Raw genomic sequence first — 11,417 nt, 5'->3', positions numbered from 1 at the left:
TAAAGAGAAAGTAAAGAGAAATGGCACTAACCTCTTTGAAAGCTAACCCCAAGCTTGATAAAGTTCTTGGTTTCCCTTCCTTTTTGCTTCCTAGGGGTTGTTCAAGGTGCTAGGATTAATTTTTGTGAAGACAACTAGTAAGTTTGGGGTGAGATAAGGAAGGAAATAAAGCTAAAAAATTCATCAATGGTGGAAGGCTCATGGAAGTGTCTCAGCAAGCTGAATAAGAAGAAGGAAAATCTGATTTTTTTTTCTTTGATTTTTATCTCTTTTAATTGTTTTAAGAAAGCTTATTGCATTGTGATTGGTGAAGGCGTGTTAAATGACATCATCTTATATCATAATTCCAATTTATATTCATTTTCTTTTCTTTTCTTTCCTACTCATTTTCAATTTAATTTTTAGCAATATTTATTTATATTTTATGTCATATAATTCACTTACTTAAATGGACAAGTCGGTAAAAAATCGTCTCTGAAGGCGAAATGACTAAAATGCCCTCCGTTTGGCTTAACAGATAAAAATTGTCTGTACCAATTTAAAAATTTTTCTAAGCATTTTCTTGACATTCTAATGCCATCGAAACCTCAATGACTCTTCTCTAGAGTCCCAAATATTATTTCACAGATTTTCCCTCGGGTTTAGGGTTACTAGCTGTAAAGACAGCAACTTCCCGTTAGGGTCACCTATCACCGGGATACCGACTCATTTAACTTCATTGTAATTCATTTCTAAAATTTTTCCTTAATTTTTCTTACGCTTATTTGATTTCTTTATGACTCCTCACTCTAGTTTACATATAGTTTCAGTCATTCTAGCTGTCCGGACAGATATTGGTCATCGGAACAGTAGAATGTATGGACTTGCTAAAGTGAGGGTGTTACAATGTTAATTGGTCAACAATTCCTATAAATCGCCAATTTTACACCAAAACCCTAATTTCCATCTTCAAAATTCCATAACTCATGCAATTTATTTTATTTCAACATACAAATCAAACATGCTTCATCAATTAAGCTTAATTACATATTTAATTTCATTTAAGCTTATCAAACCCTAATACCTCATGGCTGCTGAAATTTGCTTCTCAAAATTCAAACATAATTTCATCCATTTCTAATGCTAGCTCATCTTAATTAAGCTTAATTTCAAGAAATCTAAAGAAATTAGGCTTAAACATAAATTTACCTCAATTAGACCATTTTTCCAAGCTTCCTATCTTCATTATTTCTTCTATTTCTTGTTCCCAATCTTCTTACCAAGATCCAAAACAAGGTTTAATTAAGGAAACTAGGAAATTTATGGCTAAAATTAGGGTTCTAAAAGCTTAAGAGTTAGCTTCAATGATGGAAGAAAGATGAAAGTGAGAGACAAGAGAGAGAGAAACAATTCAGCCAAGAAGAAGAAGATAAGAGAAATTTCCTTTTTTTTTTAATTGGTCACTTTATGTAGTTAATTATCCCTTAATTTCAAAATTTAAAAATTATAAATTATTATTGTATCATGCTTACTTATGCATGATGTCATAATTCCCTTTATTGAATTTCTTTTCTTTTCTTTTTCCTTTCCTTTCACATACCTCTTATGTTTTTAATTATTTTTCATAATTTTAATTTCCTACATTTTAATGGATCTTTAGGCCAAGAGTCACCTCTAAGGGTGAATTGACCATTTTGCCCCTTATCGGTCTGATCAGTTTTTTCAATCGCACTAGGTTACTTCCTGAACCCTGATTCAATTATTTGAACTGGTTCTCTATTCTTTTCTGTGATTTTCACACTACCATTAGTTTTGCAATAATCCTTAGGCCTGGGGTGCCATAAGGTCCCACACGAAATCAAGGTAGCGACTGAGCTCACAGCCACTTCCCAGTTCGGTCACCCATTGTTATGACCTCGGCTCATTTAACCGATTATGCTTTGTTTTTCTTATTTCCATTTCACCTTCATGTAATTTCTATTAATTTTTATTTAGGGCTTTTCTAAATGACACAAATATAGTTCTAAACATCCTGACTATCCAAACAGACACTAGTCACTGGAACTGTAGAATGTATAGACTACTTAGTATGGGGGTGTTACAGCTTCATAGCATAAAAATGATTTACACCCGCGATGGTATCATTATCAAGATGTAAAAAAGCATTCTTGATCCAGTCATAAACAAGAAAGCTCTAGTGGGTTCAAACTTTCACTGCCACCAAGATAATCATTATCATTTACAGTAAAAAAGAACAAGCCTCTTACTCAATAAAATCTTGAAGGCCATCAGCATCTTAGGAATTTGCAAGCCAAAAAGATATAGGAGGAGGAACAAGGAGGATGTCATTTAGATAGTCACACAAGGAAAGCAAATAAGCAAAGTAAAATCCATGGCAGTATATTGGGCTTAATTTCACACATCCTCACTTCAACTCATGCATTGTTTCATTCTATACATTAATTTCAATTTGTACCTTAAAAATATTGAAATTTTAATTTAATACAATACAAAGTCCCTCTAGATTATCTTGGGTACTCCATCCAAAAATTGTTCCATACATATTAGTCATAACAAAAAATATTTTTTTGACACATGTAGAGAATGGTGTCTAATTAAATATTTTTTATTGTGCCACCTATGCATGTCCATATCAACTTCCAATCAGAATACCTAAGGATTACTTTTATAATTCAAATAGAAGTTAAAAAATGGTAATGAAACAATTGTTAAAGTTGAAAAATGGTTGGTGAAATTAAACCAGCATATTGTGAAGATTGCAATATGATGATCACAGGTAAGAAAGAGTTTGTAATACAAATTGAAGTTCAAAAACGGTGATGAAGCAACCCTTAAAGTTGAGGAACAGTGAGTAAAATTAAGTCAACATATTGTGAAGATTGCAATGTGATGAGAGTGGACTTGAAGTATAAAAAATTCTTATTGTATTCCTATCTTTTTAAATGGCAAATCGTTCATTCTCCATCCTATTAAACAATTCTCTAGTAATTGTGAATTTTAATCCCATGAACTCTATAATTTTTATAGTGCATACCTGAATTTTGCCTCATGTTCAATTATATCCCTTAATTTTAATTTGTTATTCAAAAGTCCTAGAATTTTAATTTTATTTCATAAAATCCCTCTAACTTGCTATAGTAAATTTTCAAGTTAAAAAAAAATGAAATTAACCTTTTATTTTATTCTTTCTCACACTACAAAAACATTGACTATTTCAATAATCATTTGAATCTATCATAAAAATATCAATGCCAACATAACAATCCACTCCCTAGAAAGTAGAAAGATTTACTCTTCACTAAAAAATAATGAACTGCATTTATGTAACACTTAAGGGATTTTTTTTATCTGGAAACATACCATTGCAAGTTAGAGTGACTTTTTGTAAAATAAAATTAAAGTTTGAAGACTTTAATAATACTTATTATTTTATTTTTATTATGAATAATAAGTATTATGAATTATTTTAGCCATAAATTTATTATTATTATTATTATTATTATTATTATTATTATTATTATTATTATTATTATTATATTTGTCTGCTCAAATTGATTTGTGATTGAAAATTATATTAAAAAATTATTAATGACAAAATATTCATATGTAAAATTTTAATTCTATAACTGTAATTATAGTTATAATTCTAATGTAATTATAATTTTAAATTTTAAAAGTTTAGAATTTAATATTACACAATGATGATGAAAAAAAAAATAAATCATGCATATATTATGAAACTAAATTGTTATAAAATTATAATAATGTTAATATTTTTTTAATTTCATTTTGATAATTTCTCTACATTGAGATTACATTGTTATCATTGGTATATTTATTTATTTATTTATTATATATTAATAATTAAATTTAATTACAATAGATATTTTTTATAAAAATATAATCTAACTAAATATATAACAAATTTTAATTTAATAAATATTTTATAAATTTTAATATAATTTAATATTTTTATTTATAAATTTAATTAAATTAACATTAATATTATCTTAATTTAAATAATGAAATTTAATATTTAATATTTATACGTAAATTATAAAGAGCATAATTGAAAATGTATAAAGATAAATTTATGGCTAAATTTAGGGGTGGCCACCGGATTACTCCAGGCTAAATTTCAGCCTGAATCAGTGATTTTGGTTTAACATTCCGAAGATCATAATTGGATCATAAGTTCTATTTCGGATAAGTTTTGATTCTAATTTGATTTTAGTTCAATTTTGATTTGATCGAATTTAATGGCTAATTATTTTAACTTTAAAAAAAAAATTATTTCAACACAAGATTACATCAAATTCATCAATTTTAATTTAATTTAAAATTAATTTTATTTAATATGATTTTAATTAATTTAAATTTTAAGTTAAATCAATTTAATTTCGATTCTCAATGGGAAGTGGCCGGGTCTACTCTCAATGCCTTCCGACTAGAAAACTTCAAATTTTATTATTATTATTTTTCATTAATATCTTTAAAATTAATGTTAAAACTTGGATTTCATCTTTAAATATCGAAATAATTGAATTATATTTATAATTATTATTAATCTTTTATATATTTTAGTTATAACTAGTTTTAGAAGCACATGCGTGCATACATCAAAGAATTTATAATATATTTTATTATATATTTATAATTACTAAAATTAAAATATTACTTTTAATTTTAATTTCACTAATTTTATAAATAAATAATATTTATTAATTTAAATATTATTAAAATAAAATAAAATAAAAATGTAATATATTAATATGTTTGAATGATCAAAGTCTTAATTTAGTGATATTAGAATTATTTTTAAGATTATAAAATTTCGAGTTCAAAATCCGATCAATGTTTAATAAAAAAAAATTATCTATATTTGAAAGTAAAAATGATAAGCTCATATTTCATGCAAAGCTGATATATAATATTATGTCAGACTTTTTTTTTATTTTATTTTGAAGAAAACAAATTTATTTTATTTATATTTTAATTTTTTTTAAAAGAATACATTTAGTAAGAGAATGAGATGAAAAATTATAATAATAATATTCTAAAATAGAATGAATAATTAAAATTTAATAGATAATACTTAAATATATGTAATATGAAATTGTGGGAATGTATTTTAAATTAAATAAAATAATAAAATTAAATATTTAATAATAATATAATGATAAATTTGTAATTATAAATAAAATTATGTAATTACATTTTAAAAAGTGTTATCCTCTTTATTTTTCTTCCTATAACTCTTAAATAAAATTAAAAGAGAGTTTAAAATTTAGAAGATGGAGTGTGATAAATTATATAATAGAAAGTAAATTTTAATTTTTATTATTTTAACTTTTATTAATATATTTTCTTTTAATTTTTTTTCAAATATTAACTTAATTACTTTTTAATATTAGATTGAGTTTTTTTTAAAAAATAATATATCATTCATTAAGTTTAAATTTATATTTATGTTATTATATTTAATTATAATTTATTATATTAAATAGTTTTTTAAATATTAAATAAAATTTTATTTTTGTTTTAGTTCATAAATCGATCATTTATTTATATTTTATATAAATTACAGACATAAAAGCTATTTCATAAATATTCCATTTAATAACATTTCCTTTTAAAGCATTAAAAAATAAATGATAAATTATAAAAAAATATATAATTTATCGTATATTAAATAAAAAAATTAACATATTATCAATTTTATTATAATCTCTTACATTATTTTTGTTTTATATACAATGATTTAAAGTTATTATAATATCCCACGTGGAAAGGAAGATCTCGACTGAGAACGATCCTCTGGGAGGACATGGCTCGTTGATGACTTTGTCTGAATAGAGAATAGGGCTGAACTGAGTCCAACATCAGAAAAGAATGAAGAGCATTATAAAGTATCAAACCTTTAACTTGGATAGCATGCTTTTAGGCTTCAAAGATGGGGTCTAAAAGATAAAATCGTGCGGTTCGTTAGGCCAAAGCGGACATTACTATTCAGTTTCAAGAGGGACGTTATAATTATATTATTGAAAACTCTATTGAGTAATTAAAATTCAAAATACTTATATAAATTAAAAGTATATTTATCATGTTCAATCTGTTAAAATTTAAATAAAACTCAGATTTCTTAACCAGTTGGCCATATAAATTTTTTTAATGTATACGATCATATATTTTAAAATCAATTTACAATACTAATTAAATCTACTTTTTAAGCAATTATAAAGACATATTTTTTGTACTAAAATAAAATTCAAGTGTTTTTTTTTTTAATCAAAATCAAACTCTAATCCTTACTAATTGAATTAATTCTATTATTAGATAAATAATGATATTATTAAATTATTATTGGTTTTAATAATTTTATTTTTAAAATAAATTTTAAAAAAGTTAAACAGGAAATAATGAATACAAATAAATAGAACAAATCACCAATTAGAAAATGGTTATTTAAACAAAATTAATTAGTATAAAAAATATGTAATTCACTATAAATCATGGAAATATGGTTTATTTTAATCAAAATAGTTATTTTATTTTATATGAAAAAAGATTATTTATGTTTAAATTAAAATATTAATTTTAATGTTAATAAATTAGTTTTTAAATTTAAATAATTACAGCTTTTAATAAATGAAATGAAAACAAAATTTAAAAAACGTGAATTAAAAATTTCATATCCCAAGGATTTTACATGAATTTAGACATAGTATTATTAAAATTTTTCATAAGATATTGAATTCTATTAGAATACATTAAAAATAGTAATTTATATAAAATAAAATTTATTTTTATTTTAATTATTAAATATAGTTATAAATTTTCAGTAAATGTATAAATTTTATCATATCCATTTTAATCTATTTATAAGTTTGTTTTCTAATTAATTTATACATATATATATTACAAAAAGTTTTATATATTTTTTAATTTTAACTTTTAAATTCTTAATCATATTTTTTACTCTTTCTTTTTTAATTTACATATTTTATTTAAAAAAAAATTGAAGTTATTTTTTTACTATAATAAAATTCCGCGGTATTTATATTATTTTAAGAAACTCTTTTTTAATTTAAATTTCAAGTCTTATTTTAAAAAAATAATAATTTCAAGTTCTTCACTCTAAGGTTCTAGTTTTATTCTTTTAGGAAACTACACTTTATTTTTTTAATGAGAAAATTATTTTATAGAAAAATTTTAATTTTCTCTCTTTTATCATTAATTAAATTTATTAATATTACATGATATTAAGAGTTTTATTATAACACCCCTATTTGCATAGCCTGGTATATTTTATTGTTCCGGTGACCGGTGTCGGTCTGGACAATTAAAGGGATTAAAACCACAATTAAGACACCTAGATAAGCCCTGAATGCAAATAATTAGTGATTGCCAGATAGTTAAGTATAAATAAGAAAAACAGAACATAAAAGGTTAAATGAGCCGAGAGTCACAGCGATGGGTGACCTTCCTGGGAAGTGACTACGAGGTCAGTCTTAACCCGAATTTTGAACTGGAAAATGTGACGCCGCGGTCTTTAGGACTATTGCGAACCTAGTGGAAAAGAGAAAACCACAGAAAAGAACTGATAAGTGGGTCAAATAATTAAGTCAGGGCTCTGAAAGAAATATTGAATTATTTGCAAACCGGATCAAATCAGTGAGGGGCAATTTGGTCAATTCACCCCTAGAGGTGATTCCTGACCTACTTGTCCAATAAAATCGGAAAAATGAAAATTTCGGAATGTAGAATTAAATTAAAGAACTATGGAAAATAAAGGAAAAAGAAAAAGAAATGAAAAAGGGTTTATTACATCACCTTTGTGACCTCGCCATGATGTCAAAATTAAATTTTATTTTCCCAAATATTTGATCAAGTCAAAAATTAACTTAAATACACATAAACACAAAAAAATCAAAGAAAAGAAAATCACTTCTTTTCCACCCAACTAGCCGGCCGAATACCCTCTCCCTCACCACCATGTGTGACAACCATTGATGAATGAATCAAGCTTACATAACTTGATTTTAGCCTCCCAAAATAAACCCTAAACCCTAAAAAGCTTCCAATCTAAACTAGAAAAGAAGATTGAGGGAGAAGAAGAAAGGAGAAAGTGAAAAAATTGGTGGATTGTAAATCAAAGAATTGATGTTAGTGTTCTTTCTTCATTCTCTCTTTGAATTTATGTTTAAGTAGCTAAGTTACACTTGGAATTAACAAATAAGTGAAACAAATCAAGTGTGTGGGATTCTTATGAATTTCGGCTAGCAATAGAGGGGGGTAGAATTGCATGACTTTGATGGAATTAAAGAGTTAGAGAAGTTGAATTAAGTGTATAGATGTTGATTATGTACTTTAATTTCATTAATTAAATGAATTGTGTAAATTAGGGTTTTTGAATTCTTGAAATTGGGAGAAAAATTGTAGGAAATGGTTAATTGATGGAAATGACCTTAATTGAGATTAGAAATGGTCACTTGGGACCAATTGTGATGTGTTGGAATTGGTAGAATTGAAAAGCAATTCGGATTGGTTAGGGGTCCTAATCTAGCAGCTTGACCTAGGTCCTTTTGAGGGATCAAAACTGAAATTTTACCAACCCAATTGGTGTGAGGCCAATTGGGAATGAAAATAGACACATAATTGCCCATTTTTCATTTAGAAACTATGCCCAGAAAATGACATAACATAGTGAACAATTAGGTCAAACCCGAGTGGAGTGCACTGCCACTGTACCAAAATGACTAAATGAACAACATTTGGCCATAACTTGGGCTATACAGGTCCAAATGACCTGATTTTTGTGGCATTGGAAAGGTATGACATAGCACTACAACTTTAATGAAGAACACCAATCCAAATTCTGCCCATAACCTAGCCATTTTGCTACTTAAAGTTAGTGGTCTAAAACTACTAGAACCAAATTAGGTGCCCAGAAATCTGGGTTAAACCAATCCGGTCAGCCATGTTCAAATGGCCATATTTTGGGCTACAAAACTCCGAATGGAGTGATTCAAAAAAGAAATTAAAGCTAAGACAATAAGGAACAACTTCTATGGAGAACACTTAGCTAAATTTCTACAGCAACATAATCAACGGAATAGTGCAAAATAGGACATCAAAATTAAAAATTAAAAATTGTACCTAGGAGACCTAAAAATTTAAGGGGCAACCAAAATCAACAAATTAAGCAACCAAAATATGGTATGTGAGTAAAATTGAAATTCTCATACCTATTAAGCATAAGAAAGTCAATAATTTGACTTGAATAGTATCGTGAATAGTAACCCCAAAATGCAAAATTCAAAGAATGTTGAATTAAGCATATTAAAGCTAGACATAAGTAATTGTGAATTTATTATTGAATTTATTATACGTTATGATACTGAAACACTGTAAAATTGTATATTTCAGTTGAAAAGAATACCGGGAAAGAATCCGAGACATCGAGTCAAGGCCTAGAGGCGACTCGCACAAGGTTTGTGCACAACATAAAATTTTTCTGTAAATTCTCTTGACAATTTGTTTTGATGAATAAATTGTGATTTATTTTTATTGCAAATTTGTTATTGAAATGAATATTATACTTTTGACTTAAATTGTTGGAAATTTAATTGTATGTGCTTGAATTGTCAATAAATCTTTAGTAAAATGTTAAGATAGTTTTGAAACCACAGTATCATGACCATATATCTGAATGTCTCACTAGCATGCCTAGTGGGAGGAATTAGTTTTGAATTTTGAATTTCCTCTCTGACTGAAGTGTTGAGATGTGTGCCAGTAGATGAAGAAATTGAATGGGTGCCCATAGTTTGAGCTAGCTAACCTTGAGATTCCTCATAAGCCTCCGGCTATTGAGATGAACATTGTACTAATGACATGATATAACTGTGTATTTTTATAAAATCTGTTTTGGGACTTTCGAAATGAGACTGTTTTGACTAAAATTATAAATTGTGTTTTGTATTTATTTTCATTTTCAGTACCATATTTGAATAAATGTGATTTGATTTATGCATAAAATTTTATTTTAGTATGTTGTGCACCACTGAGTCATAGTACTCAGCAATGGCTGTTTATTGCTGTCGCAGATAGAGAGACTAGTAGAGCAGCGGAGTGAGCTGCTGAGGATTTCAGAGCTACTTCTGGACCTTTTGTCAGGTATAATTTTATACCCTGATTGTACATATTTATTTTGATGTAATTGATTGTATGTACATTTGTAAATTGATCATGAGCAGTTGCACAGATTTTGTAATATATTATTTTAGATTTTCTGATATAATTTTTAGACTGATAAATGTAAATAAATTTTTCTTTAATGCAATGTGCATGAAATTAATTATTACTATTTTTGGAAATAATTGAATTGAAATTTTGAGTTGTGAAATATTGATTGAATTGTGGAGTTTGGAGGAAATTATGCTGATTTGAGTTATAACGGTGGTTGTGAGTTGATGAAGTGTTATATTGGAAGTGTTTTCTACAGGTAAAATTTTCGGTTTTCTCAAATACAGCAGACACTCTATCGAAATTTTTTCAAAATTTATGGAAAAATCAAAATGGACAAAAATTTTATCAAATCTTTAAACTTCAAGTAAATGTTTTTAATACCTGCTAGAAAAGCTCATCACTTTCAAAAAGTAAGAAAATTGTTTTAAAATTCCTTATAATGTATTTAATGGGTTATCGGTAGACGGAGTTGGTAAGTCATTAAGTATACTACGGGATCATGTTATGCCTTACAGAGGGGTAAGGTGTGACATTTATTTTAATAAATTTGTACATTTATTAAAAAAAGAGTTCAAATCCTAATAAAAATAGAAATTAAGATAATAATATTTTTCATATATAAAATATTATGTTATTATAATATTTAATTTAATATTATGAATAATATAAAAATTAAGAGTATTTCTGTCCATTAGAAAGTTCACCCATCATTTGTGTGTCTATATATGTGTGTGTGGTTTCAATGATTATTTTGTTAAAAATTAGTTTATTTTATAAAAACTTAAATTTTATAAAATTTATGTATTTTATTTCACAAATTTTATGAAAAATAATATATAAATTTTTATAAAATAATTATTTTGTAAAAACTTATTGAATTAATGAAAATAATAACACTTTATAAAAGTATAAGTACATAGTATTTCTCATAAATAATGTAATAAAATATTATTTTAAATTAATAATAATGATATTATATTTTTTTTATTACTAAAGTAAATAATTGAAGTTATAGTTATTAGTTTAATATAATGTCTTATTATATTAATTTACAAGAAATATATATTTTTATATATTTTCTTAGGTATATATGATTTTTTTTTATTTTTTTTTAATTCTATTTTATTTAATAAATTTTAATTAAAAAAAGTAAGATTTTAAATTGAAGT

Source organism: Hevea brasiliensis, chromosome 13 (genome assembly GCF_030052815.1).
Source record: "Hevea brasiliensis isolate MT/VB/25A 57/8 chromosome 13, ASM3005281v1, whole genome shotgun sequence".
NCBI lineage: Eukaryota > Viridiplantae > Streptophyta > Magnoliopsida > Malpighiales > Euphorbiaceae > Hevea > Hevea brasiliensis.
This window is presented reverse-complemented; position numbering follows the sequence as displayed.